The 12,183-nt window shown below is 43.9% G+C and overlaps 1 long non-coding RNA gene across 1 annotated transcript; it reads left to right on the forward strand.

The window, feature by feature from the left end:
• The first annotated feature begins 1,253 nt into the window (after positions 1 to 1,253).
• Positions 1,254 to 8,562, forward strand: LOC130542236 (uncharacterized). Its single transcript, XR_008956654.1, has 2 exons — positions 1,254 to 1,798; positions 8,417 to 8,562. It is a non-coding gene; the product is annotated as an uncharacterized LOC130542236 (long non-coding RNA).
• Positions 8,563 to 12,183: the final 3,621 nt, after the last annotated feature.

Below are 12,183 nucleotides of genomic sequence, written 5' to 3' on the forward strand. Positions count from 1 at the left end.
TTTCACAATTGATAGTGTTGATGGATATGCGACTCTGAATATACTTCTAAAAGTCATTAAATTATACACTTTATTATTTTTTTTAAAGATTTTATTTATTTGAGAAAGAGAGAGAGAGAAAGCACAAGCAGAGGGAGGGGCAGAGGGAGAGCAGACTCCCAACTTGGGGCTCAATCCCAGGACCCTGGGATCATAACCTGAGCCGAAGGCAGACGCTTAATTGACTGAGCCACCCAGAGGCCCCTCGATAAGGCTGTTTTTAAAAGGGGATGGGGATAGCATTTCCTTCCTACCAGATTACCAGAAAGTAAAGTCTGACAATTCTGTGTGTTGACAAAGATGTGGATGGAGAGATAGGAGCTGGCCCCACTACTTTGGGACATGTCAGCTGGGACACTTAGGAAGACCGCACCGGCTGCTTTTAGCAAAGTTAAAGGTACACCTACTCTGTGTCCCAACAATTCCACTCCTAGGTAAAGAATCCGGGACGTAGGCACAAAGAGCCACAAAGAGTATGATCATGGCAACCTTATCTGTAAGAGTGAAAATTTTAAGTGACTTCAGTGCCCACAAACAGAACGTATAAATACGATTAAATCCATATCAGGGAGTATTATACACAAATTTAATATGAATCAACTACATGTATCACCATGGATACCTCTCCCAAACATAACGTTGGGTGAAAAAAACACGTTTTCAAGAAGATGCCTTCGGTGGGATGCCAGTGATATAAAGCCACGCCAAAACAATGACACACTTTTATTATCACGCAGCATATGGCGTGAGCGTATAACGTACGCCCGAAATGACAAACTGCCAAGTCATGATGATGGTCAGCTCTGGAAAGAGAAAGACAAAGAGGGCCAGGGAGGAGCACACGGTGAACAGTCACTGTACCTGTACTTCTTTCAAAATATTTATCGGCGATATTTGAGAAAGCCGGCATATGCATCTTTGCAATATTATCTGCACTTTTCAGGACATTTGAAATATTTGCCAGGGTGAGAGAGAAAGATGAAGTGAAGTTTTATGTTGTCAGGCTGTAGGAATTTGCGACGGGAAGGAAAATCTGTAGGGCGGGAGCTAGAGCTGGAGGGGCTGCTCCATCCCCCGCCCGGCCAGCCCCTTCCCCCTCCCATCCCCACCTCCGGGGAAGGACACGGGGTGGGCTGTCAGCGCTCCCCCCACCATCCTCCCCACACGGGGGCAGCGGGGCAGGTGCTGGCGGGCAGTGGACGTTGCCAGACGCACACTCTGTCCCCGTCCTTGACGTCTGGCCCGCAGGAGCAGGGGCAAGGCTCCTCCCGCCCGCCGCTGTCTTCCCGCGCTGCGCTGGCTCGGATTGAAGTCCGCCGTCTGCGAAGACCCGGGACTTTGCGATAACACCTCACCCTTTAGAAATTGTGCCCCGGAGCCTCAGCTGCCTCTGTCTACAGGGTGACCGGCTGGAAGACCTAAAAACAGACTGCCCGGAGGACTCCGGCGTTCCGTAGGTGTGGAGAAGCCTCAGCCGGTTATCAGCGTTACCATGACAACGGTGGGGGCCGGGAACCACACGGCAGAGGTGAAAGGTCAAGTCAAACACTGATAAATACCCGCCCGCAAAGCCTCTCTTGCGCCTGGACTATGTACCTGAGACGCCGGGGATGGTTGGTTTGAAAGTAATTTTTCTTTTCACCCCCAAGTGACCTCCTATTAATGTCACTCCTTTTTTCAGTCTCTTGCGTTGGAAGGCTGCTTAGCAGACAATTCTATTCGCGACCACTCTTTCAAAAGATCTTGTCTACTAACTATGGTAAGTATGATCAGAGATGATTCCGTCTCTCTAGTTTGTGTAAGCTTTAAACAACCCCAACTTTCTCACCTCCCTCCAGTGCCGCGGTGTGCTAACCTCAGCATGGTTCGCAAATTAGGCTCTACTGAGTCGGAATAATTAAATTCAGAATAATTAAAGACTCAGAATAATTAAGTTCCCAGAAAGCTGGTGCTGGGGGGAGGAATGGATAGGCTCCAAGTGTGTTTTCAAGAAGGGCATTGTCTGCAAGTGGCTTGCCCCGTCTAGCTCCTGGTTACTCAACGTGTGGTCCTTGGACCAAGAGTCTGAGGCCCCACCCAGACTACCGGACGGGATTCTGCATTTTAATAGATCCCCCACGTGATTCCTCTGTACACCAAGTTCGGGAAATACTCAGTCTTACAGCCTGAGGTGACTGCCTTCAAAAAGATCGCTGGCATCTAAGAAATAAGGTTTTCCAAAAGGAGAGACACTCCCAGGAAAGTTCAGCAAGAAAAGCTTTTTTAAAAGCAACACAAACACAGATTCTCTGAGATGTCCTAGATTACTGGGTTATTTGTGGATTATGTTTTGTACAAAGTTGTTATTCTTTTCCACTGCCCACCGATAATGTGAGTTCGATTCCAAAAAATAGGCAGGAGGGAGGTGGTAGTTAAAAATACCATGGAAGTCCTAAGTTCTCGTTGGACCATCATCTTGTGCGATACTAAGTGTGATCGTGACCCCCGTTGTGCCTTAGTTTCTCCAACCTGAAATAGCCCAGATCATTTCCCAAGGCCTGCACCAGATTCATAAGGTAATACTTTTAAGGACTTTGAGGTCCTTGGATGAAAGGCATGGCCTGCGTTATTGGGGCCATGCTGCAGGGCTGGGCCGGCTCCTGATTCAGCAGCCTCCTTGCACTTGGGGTGAAGTGTGCTCACTTTTACCTCAGTCCCTGACTTCTCTGGAGGAAAGGATGGGGAGGGCAGGTAGGTGGGGCAAGGGAGATAAAGCAGCTTCATGTACCCGATGAGTCAGAGGAAGCCTCATTTGTGGCTGGCGGATCCATTACTCACCCAACCCAGCACTCCCCACTGACGGCTGAGAGGGGCAGGAGTTTCTCACTTCACTTTCCTGATGGGGGGGGCGTGTATCCATGTCCCCTTGTCTCCTGTGGTGGGGGCAATGACAGAATGACGTTATTAAGCCGCGGTTTGCTCGTCACACAACACGTAGCGATGAGAGTGAGTGAGCAGCCATGACTGTCAAAGTAATTTTTTAGAGACAAGTATTAAATCAAATGTTTGCATATGAATGGCTCTCACGGACTCTCCTTGGAGAAGTGACTGCAGATGGGCAGCTCGCAGAGCAAAACGTGTCTCAGGTGTGACTGGCTTTAGGTTCATACACAAACCTGAATTTCCAAAACAGATTAGTTAGGAGGAAAAGGTGTGATTCCTCACCTTACACAGGACGCTTCAGTTTTACAAAGGGACTCGTTGAGGGGCGCCTGGGTGGCTCAGTCGGGTAAGTTTCGGACTCTTGATTGCAGCTCAGGTCCTGATCTCAGGGTTGTGAGATCGAGCCCCTCATTGGGCTCTGCGCTCAGCGGGGAATCTGCTTGAGATTCTCTCTCTCCCTCTTCCTCTGCCCCCCCCCCCATAATAAATAAATAAATCTTTAAAAAAAACCAACCAAACAAAGGAACTCATTCATGGGCTCCTTTTTTTTTTTTTTAATTGCGGGAAATACAGGTAGCATAAAACATACCAATCTTCCCCATTTTTAAGTGTGCATTCAGTGGCATTAAGCACACTGACGTTGTTGCAAAACCATCACCACTATCTGTCTCCAGAACTTCGCCTTACAAAATGGAAACCTTGCACCCATTAAAATAACCACCTCCCAGCAGCCACCATTTTACTTTCTGTCTCCACGAATCTGACTGCTCTAGGGACCTCATAGAGTATTTGTCCCTCTGTGATTGAATTATTTCACGGAGTATCCTGTCCTCAAGATTCATCCATGTTGTAGTGTGTGTCGGTTTCCTTTTTTTTTTCTTTTAGAATTTCCTTTCTTTTTAAGGCTAAATAATATTATAGTCCAATGTATGAGTGCCCCACATTTTGTTTATCCATTCATCTGTGGATGGACACGTTGGTTATTTCCATCCTTTTGGGCATTGAGAATAATGCTGCTATGAACATGGGTGCACAGATATCTCTTTGAGTCCCTGCTTTCAGGTTTTTTTGGGTAAATGCCCAGCAGTGGGAGTGCGGTATCTTGAGGTAATTCTGTTTCATTTTTGAGAAATCAGTCTACTGCTTTGGTTCCAGTTTCTCCACATCCTCATCAACATGTTCTTTTCTTTCCTTTTTTCTTTTCTTTCTTTTTTTTTTAATGGGTCACCGTAATGGGTGTGAGATGTCTGGGTTCTTTTAAGCAACAATATTTTAAAATGGGATTCTGTTAATCAAAAAGCAACTTGTGCCCTAAATTTAAATGACTGGATAAATAAAAGAATATGGTAAAATCTCTAGGCTCTCTTGGTGATACTTTAAAGGCGGGATGAAGCTTAGGTGCAGAAGGTGAAGTTAATTATTTGCCTCAGTCTGTAGTCAGTCTCATTTTGAGTCTTGCAAGGCCCCTCTTCAATTTTTCCCCTTCCCCATCCCTGTCCCTCTTGCAGATCTGTCCTCTCCCACCACAGACAAGGTGGTGCGGCCACTGAATTATTTTTGTTGTTGTTGTTGTTCTCAGCATTTGAAAACAAATTTTTTTTATTAGGCTCCATGTCCAGTGTGGGGCTGGAACTCATGACCTCGAGATCAAGAGTTGCATGCTCTACTGACTGAGCCAACCGGATGCCCCATGACTGCTGAGTTGTTAACACAGAATCATCATCAGGGGTCACAGTTGTCTTTGAAATTTTTGAACATAGCTTCTGTTAATGACCTCATTGTTCACTTGCTACTTTTCTCACTGTGCGAGGATCGAAAGGCTTTGCTCTTAGCTCTCCTGGATCGTGTGGAATAACATGGTGGACACCTACAGGCTGAGGAAGGCTGTCACTAATACTGATTGAAGGCAATGAGAACTACATTAGGGTACCTCATTCTACTTGCCAGGGAACTGAGGGCTCAGATGCAGTTTCCTAAGAAGTGACTCCTAAGCTGGGTCCTGAGGCGGAAGAGGCGTGGGCGGGGCAAACAGGAAAAGGAGGAGGAGCATGTGCAAAGGCCCAGAACCAAGAGAGCCTGGCCTGTGGGAAAAGCCCAGAGTGGGTCAGAGGGACTGGACATCAGTGTTTCAACAGGAGAGGGGCTGTAGTGAGGAGGGAAATAGGAGCTAAATCCTAAAGGGCCTTAAAACCAGGCTAAAGTCTGCACTTTATCTTGTGAGAAATGCACAGCCATTGATTTTAAAACAGGGCATGGCGTGATTTTCTTTTTAGAATGACCATTTGTACCCAAATGTGGAACATAAATTGGGCAGGAGAGGGAGGAGGTCTGTTAGGAATCTCCGCTTCATCCTGGCAAGAGATGAAAAGAACGGTGACAAGAAAGAACATTCATTTACGTTCCTTCCTTCATTCTCTAACTGGACATTCACTCAGTGTTTTCCTGAGCATCTGCTACGTGCTGGCATCATACGGTGCCGCGTGCAGGGAAGAGAAGGCTGGCGTCTGCCTCTCAGCACAGTGAACATTCGCTTGGCGGCCCAGGCGGGTGTGAAGGCAACCACAGTTAGTGCGTAAGTGCTGAGATGGTACGGAGAACTTGTGGAGCGTGTGTATCAAGAGCATATTCTAAGAGATTTGGAGCTTCAGAAAGACTTCCTAAAAAAGTTCGCTACCAACCTCGTCTACACTAAGACTTGAAGGAAGAGCAAGGGATGGCCAGGTGAAGGGAGAGGTAGAGGGGCCTCCGGATCAATGGGAAACAGATGTAACCACCTGTGGTTGAGAGATACTGGGGCTTTCTGAATGAATTAAAAGGTTGGGCCTGACTAGGCCACAGGAACTGTTAAGGGATGAGACCAGCGAGGTAAGCACAGAACAAATTCCAAAGGGCCTGCCGACCCCATGAACGGGGCTGGGCCCTATTAGTATAAAAGGAAAGGATGTTACTGAGAGGAAGGTCAGATGGACTTCTTGGAAAGATCCCAGGCTGGAGGATAATTGGACAAACAATGAAATGGTAGCATGGATAGGACTTGGTGAACCATTAGATCAGGGACTGTGGAAGAGCATGGGAACTCCCAAGTTTCAGACTTGAGTGCCATGAAAAAGTAAGAGAAAGGCAGGTTTCGGTGGAAGATGTAAGTTCCATTGGGACACGTTGATTTGGAAAGACATTCGGGTGGAATTGTCTAGTAGGCGCTCCTGTGATATTCCACTCCATGGGCCACGCAGGATCCTTGGATGGTGCCGAAATCATGGAAGTCGGGGAGATCAGAGAGGCGAGTCTGCGGGGTGAGAGCAGAGAACTGAGGAGGGACATGTGGGGAATGCCAACATTTACAGCTCAGACAGGAGGGCTCTGCAGAAGAGGCTGGGAAGGGGCAGCCAGGGGTATAAGGAGAACTTACAGGAAGGAAGCGTGCATTCCAAAGACAGAGTTTTAAGGAGGTTGAGGGCAAGGGTGTCAAATGCTTTGGAGAGGTCAGGTAAGACAAAGATGAAAGGTGGTCATACAGCTTGACAAGAACGGGGGTGACTGCACTAGGTGGGGTGGTGGGAGGTGAGAAGAGGGGCTACAAGTCAGTAAGGGGGAGGCCAACGCTGTCCTTGGTGGGGAGGCCAAGTCTCAGTCCATCTGGAGAGGTGGGAGGTGGTGGGGGGGAGAAGCAGGCATGAAGGTGGCAGGAAGAGGAGGAGGCCAGTGGCCAGAAGACCCTGCCTGGGGGAATAGAGATGTTTAAGTGATTATAAACCAGTCATTCTGGCAAATAAAGGATACAGAGCCACCGACCACATTCATTACTGTTGCTATTGTTAACCTCCAGCTTTGACTATATTCCCCCAGACAGGAAGCAAGAGTTCAATAAATGTCATTTGAGTATTCAGTGGACATTTCTGGAGTACTGACTACGGGCCATGTGCTGGAGTTATAAAAATAATAGGCATGGAGTCTGCTCTCTAGCAGCTCATGTCTTTGGAAATGCCAGTCTCTAAAAAAGGCAAAGTAAAACTCTAGGTTAGTTTCCAAAGCATCAAAAATAATGAAAAAGGTAGATTTTCATGATTTTTGTTATATGGGGTACAGAGTTGCATGAAGTTTTTGCTTTTACAATTCATGTTCCAAAAGGTCCAAGGGGTCAAACAGCATTGAAGGCAAATAGTCAAAACCCAAACCTGGAGTCCAGTGTGAGTGGGACCGCAACCGAGGAACTTGGGGTCAGGGTGGATGGAGAAACAGACCACAAGGCAGGGGATGGAAGATCCGGGCTGGTGGTACTTTGGGACAAGCTCAAGACCAAATGTAAGTGGTCTTATTCCAAATGGATGTGAATTAAGAATGGGAAAATTGCCTCTGATTTATTGGCTATGTAATTTTGGGGGGAAAGGCATACATAAAATATGAAAGTGAACTACACCAAAAATGTTAGCAGTAATTATCTCTTGGTGGAGGGATTATGGGTAGCTTGATCATCTTCTTCATAATTTTTCATATTTTAAAATTTTGTAATGAATAGTATTAATTTTATAGTGTGAAAAAAATACTATTTTTAAAATGTGAAAGGAAAAAGGCTAGATAATGAGAACAATGTTTCATTTTTTAAAAAAAAATGGTAGGAAATAGAATATTGGTAGGAGAAATATCCAGAAATAACACTGGAGAAGCAGGAATCGAATGCCAGGCTTAACTTTGTCACAAACTGAAATGGTCCTATCATTTTCTAGATCTATTTGTTATAAAATCAAGGAATAGATTTGAAAGAGACAGTGTGGTTGTGTGTCACATGGGAAAATTGGAAAATGACTTGTCCTAATGTGATAGGTCATTTCGTCTTGAAACTCAGGTAGAAAGTATAGCATGAGGGCAAACAAATATTAAGAGTTATAATTCTTAATTGTGACCTTTTTAAAAAAGATTTACTTATTTATATATTTGAGAGACAGAGAGAGCGTGCACATGAGCACGAGGGAGAGAGAATATCAAGCAGACTCCATGCAGGGCGAGGAGACTGGGGGCTCGATCTCACAACCTTGAGATCACGACCCAGGCTGCAACCAAGTCAGTTGCTTACCTGACTGGACCACCCCGATGCCCTTTAACTGTGACATTTTTATTCATGAAAAGAAAAAGATTTGGTGTCTCCGATGAGAGAGTGACATATTCTAAGATGAAGAAAGGTCACTATTAACTGGAATAGAGTTTTTAAGGTTAATTTGCTAAGAGGGGAGTTTATCTTTTAAAAGACATGCATAGCTATTCTTAAATGGAGTTTTAATGAGTATTTGTGGAGAGGGAGGGAGATAGATGGAAATTGTGTTTGAGGCATAGATCCTTGTTTTAAATACAAATTCTCCTTTATTAGTCTCATGGGAAGGGGACCTGCTTTGCTTTGTACCAAATCTCCGAACAAAAGAAGCAAGGTGTTGGTCCTACAAGTCGCTGCTTGTGTCGGCAGGTGAACACACATCCTGCCGCTGGTAGAGAAGGGGAGCTCGCTGCTTTCCACACCCATTCCAGACCTGCAAGAAAGAAAACCTACCCAGAAGCTGGAAGGAATCCAGAAGACATGGACAAACCCGCAGCTCTCCCTTGAGAGAGAGGTGTGTTCTTTCATTTCTCAGGTCTATTGAAGCCTTGAGAAGATGAATTGAGGGATTGCTTGCCCGGGAGGCATTTCACGGAGACAGGCTCAGTCCTGGATCAGCAATGTTCCAGGCTCTCGGGAGAGACACACACTTGGGCACCTCGTGCGTGAAATCCCCCAAACCACAGCTGCTGACAGGGCTTTGTGGACCCTCTCAACCCTTCGGGGCCTAAGAAACCCAGTCGCCAAAGCCCTGGGTAGGCCTTCCTTTCCTTGTGATGTCTTCAAAATAAATTGGGGTGAACGATTACAGCTAAGTTTGAGAATTTACTGGTGTAACTCTAATTAAATTCTCTCAGTGGAAAACAGATTATTCTTCCATAACACAAAATCTGAGTTTAGAACCCACTTAGGACTTTTCAGTATCTCAGGGTCAACTTCAAAATCTCACTGCCTTTCTTTTCAGGAAGAAAAGAAGCTGTCCATCAGGATGCTGGGAGGGGGTTTTCTGCCAAGGGACTGAGCTTGACAAATCTGGCCACAGAAAGAAAAATATTGGTGAGTGTGTTCAAAATAATAGACGGTGCCATTCAAGACATTTGGCCTGTTTTAGCCTCTGGTGTTTGCCTGAGTGAAATAAAGCAAAAAGTGATTTAGTCAGGATTTTTTTAAAGTAGATTTTGGCATTTGTATGGATAATTATTTAGTTCCTAAAGTTTAGGTCTATTAATGAATTTTTGTGTATGCTGTGAGGTAAGGGTACACACACGCACACACACACACACACACACACACACCCTTTTTTTTTTTTTTTTTTTTGCCTTCATATCTTTGTTGAAAATCAGTTGATCGTTCTGGATATTCTATTCCATTCCATTGACCCATCTGTCTCTACGTAACACTAATACACGGTTCTCTTAATTACTGTGGCTTTAAGTTTTGAAAGCAGGCAGTGGAAGTCCTCCAACTTTGTTCTTCTTTTTCAAAAGCATTTGGCTCTTCTAGATTCTTTGCATTTCTTTTTTTTTTTTTTTTAAAGATTTATTATTTATTTTAGAGATAGAAAGACTCTGAGAAACAAACTGAGGGCTTCAGAGGGGAGGGGGGTGGGGGAATGGGATAGACCGGTGATGGGTAGTAAGGAGGGCACGTATTGCATGGTGCACTGGGTGTTATACGCAACTAATGAATCATCGAACTTTACATCAAAAACCAGGGATGTACTGTATGGTGACTAACATAATATAATAAAAAATATTTAAAAAAAAAAGAGAGAGAGAGAGCACGAATGGGGGGAGGGGTGGAGGAGAGAGAGAGAATCCTCAAGGAGATTCCCTGCTGAGCACAGAGCCAGACATGGGGCTTGATCCCAGGACCCTGAGATTATGACCTGACCTGAAATCAAGAGTCGAATGCTTAATTGACTGAGCCACCCAGGTGTCCCCATCCTTTGCATTTCATATAACTTTTAGGGTCGTGTCACCAAACTCTAACAAAAAACTGCTGAGCTTTTGATAGGGATTTCATGTAATTTCTAGATCAGTTTAGGAAGGATCACCCTCTTAACAATATTGAGCCTTCTAATCTATGTACATGGTATGTCTCTCCGTTTATTCAGATCTTCGGATAAATATCTTGGCAATGCTTCGTGATTGTAGTGCATAGTTCTTGCACTTCTTTTGTTAAATTTATTTCCAAGTATTTTATTTTTTTTCAATGCTATTGTGAATGGAAGTGTTTTTTAATTTTATTTTTGGATTGTTTATTGTTAGTATATGACATACAATTAATTTTGTGTGTTGGCTTTTTTATCCTGTGACCTTGCTGATCTAGTTTACTAATTCTAGTAAGTTTTTGGAAACTCCATAGAATTTTCTACATACAGGTTCATGTTGTCTATGAATAAAGACAGTTATGCTTCTTCCCTTTCCAATCTGTATACCCTTTGTTTTTTTGTTTTTTTCTCCTTGCATTATTTACCTGGCTAGAGACTCTGGGACAAAGTTGAATAAAAGTGGTGAGAGAAAATATCCTTCCCTGTTCCAGTCTCAGTGGGAAAACATTAATTTTTTTTCTGTTTTATTTACTTATTTTTATTTTTTAACCTGTGGTGAAATAGAAAATCATAATGTAAAATGTATCATTTTAACTGTTTTTAAGTGGACAGTCCAGCGACATTAAATACATTCACCACTGTCCTTCTCCAGAATTCTTTATACTCTCCCCACGCTGAAACTCTGTCCTCATTAAACACTAACTCCCCATCCCCCATCTTTCCAGCCCTGGACAACCCCCATTCTATTTTCTGCCTTGACAAATTATACAATTGTACGTACTTCATATCAGTGGAATCAGACAGTATTTATGTTTTTGGTGACTGGCTTATTTCACTGAGTGTAATGTCCTCAAGGTTCCTCCATGTTGTAGCCTGTGTCAGAAGTGCCTTCATTTTAAGGGTGAATCTTATTCCATCATATGTTCAGTATTTACTATTATGTATAGTGTTAACTGTCAGGTTTTCATAGATGACTTTTATCAAATTGAGGAAGCCTCCTATTAGTCCTAGTTTATTGAGAGGTTACATCGTGAATATAATTGGATTTTGAGCGATGATTTTTCTGCAGCAATTGAGAACCACATGGTTTTTTTGGTCCTTTATTCTATTAATATAGTGAGTTATGTTATTGGATTTTTGGATATTAAAACAACATTGCATTCCAGGGATAAATCCTAGTTGGTTGTGGTGTATAATCCTGTGCTTCTTTCTAAGAGTTATACAGATCGAGCTCTCTCCTATAGGTCCGCGATCCATTTTGAATTCCTTTTTCTATATGATGGAAGGAAGGGGGCTCAGAATCATTACTTTGCATGTGGCTATGCAGTTGTCCCAGGGCCATTTGTTGAAAACACTTTTCTTTCCCTGTTGAAAGTTCTTGGCAGCCTTGTTGAAAATCATTGACTATCAAAGTAGGGTTTATTTCTGGACTCTCAACTTGGATCCATTGCTCTGTATTTCGATCCTTATGCCATACCCTGTCTTGAAATCAGGAAGTATGAGTTCTCCAACTTTGTTCTCTCCGCTATTGTTTTGGATAATTTGGGTCTGGCATTTCCTAAAGTCCCTTTAACTTGACTTCCCCGGGGACTCACTGCCTTCACTGAGTTGTGATTTAGGGTTATGCGCTATGCCAGCGGTTCTTCAGCTTGGCAACACATAAGAGTCACCTAGGGAGCTGCCAGTCAAGGACCCCATCCAAGACCAGTTAAATCTGAACCTCTGAGTGTGAGGCTTGAGCACTCGGAAGAACTGCCCAGCTAAGCTCAGCCCAATTTGCTGATTCTCAGAAGAACGAGCACATAAAATGCTGGTTGTTTTGACCTTTGGGGTGATTTGTTACACAGCAGTAGATAACCGATATGCAATGTGTACCCCCACTTGAGAAGCTTTCTAGAGGGTCTAACCTGGACTAGAGAGTTTTACTTTAAACCTTTGCTTTTGCTATAGGAACATATGATAGGGATACTGGGTACTCTATCTTGAGGTGGGGAGGGCAGAAGCGAAGATGAAATCGTGCATGATGTATATATCTTAAAACTAAATTTTCAGAAAAGCTAATCTTCCCTTGAGGAAGTTTCTT

This window comes from Ursus arctos, unplaced genomic scaffold (assembly GCF_023065955.2).
Source record: "Ursus arctos isolate Adak ecotype North America unplaced genomic scaffold, UrsArc2.0 scaffold_31, whole genome shotgun sequence".
Classification (NCBI taxonomy): Eukaryota; Metazoa; Chordata; class Mammalia; order Carnivora; family Ursidae; genus Ursus; species Ursus arctos.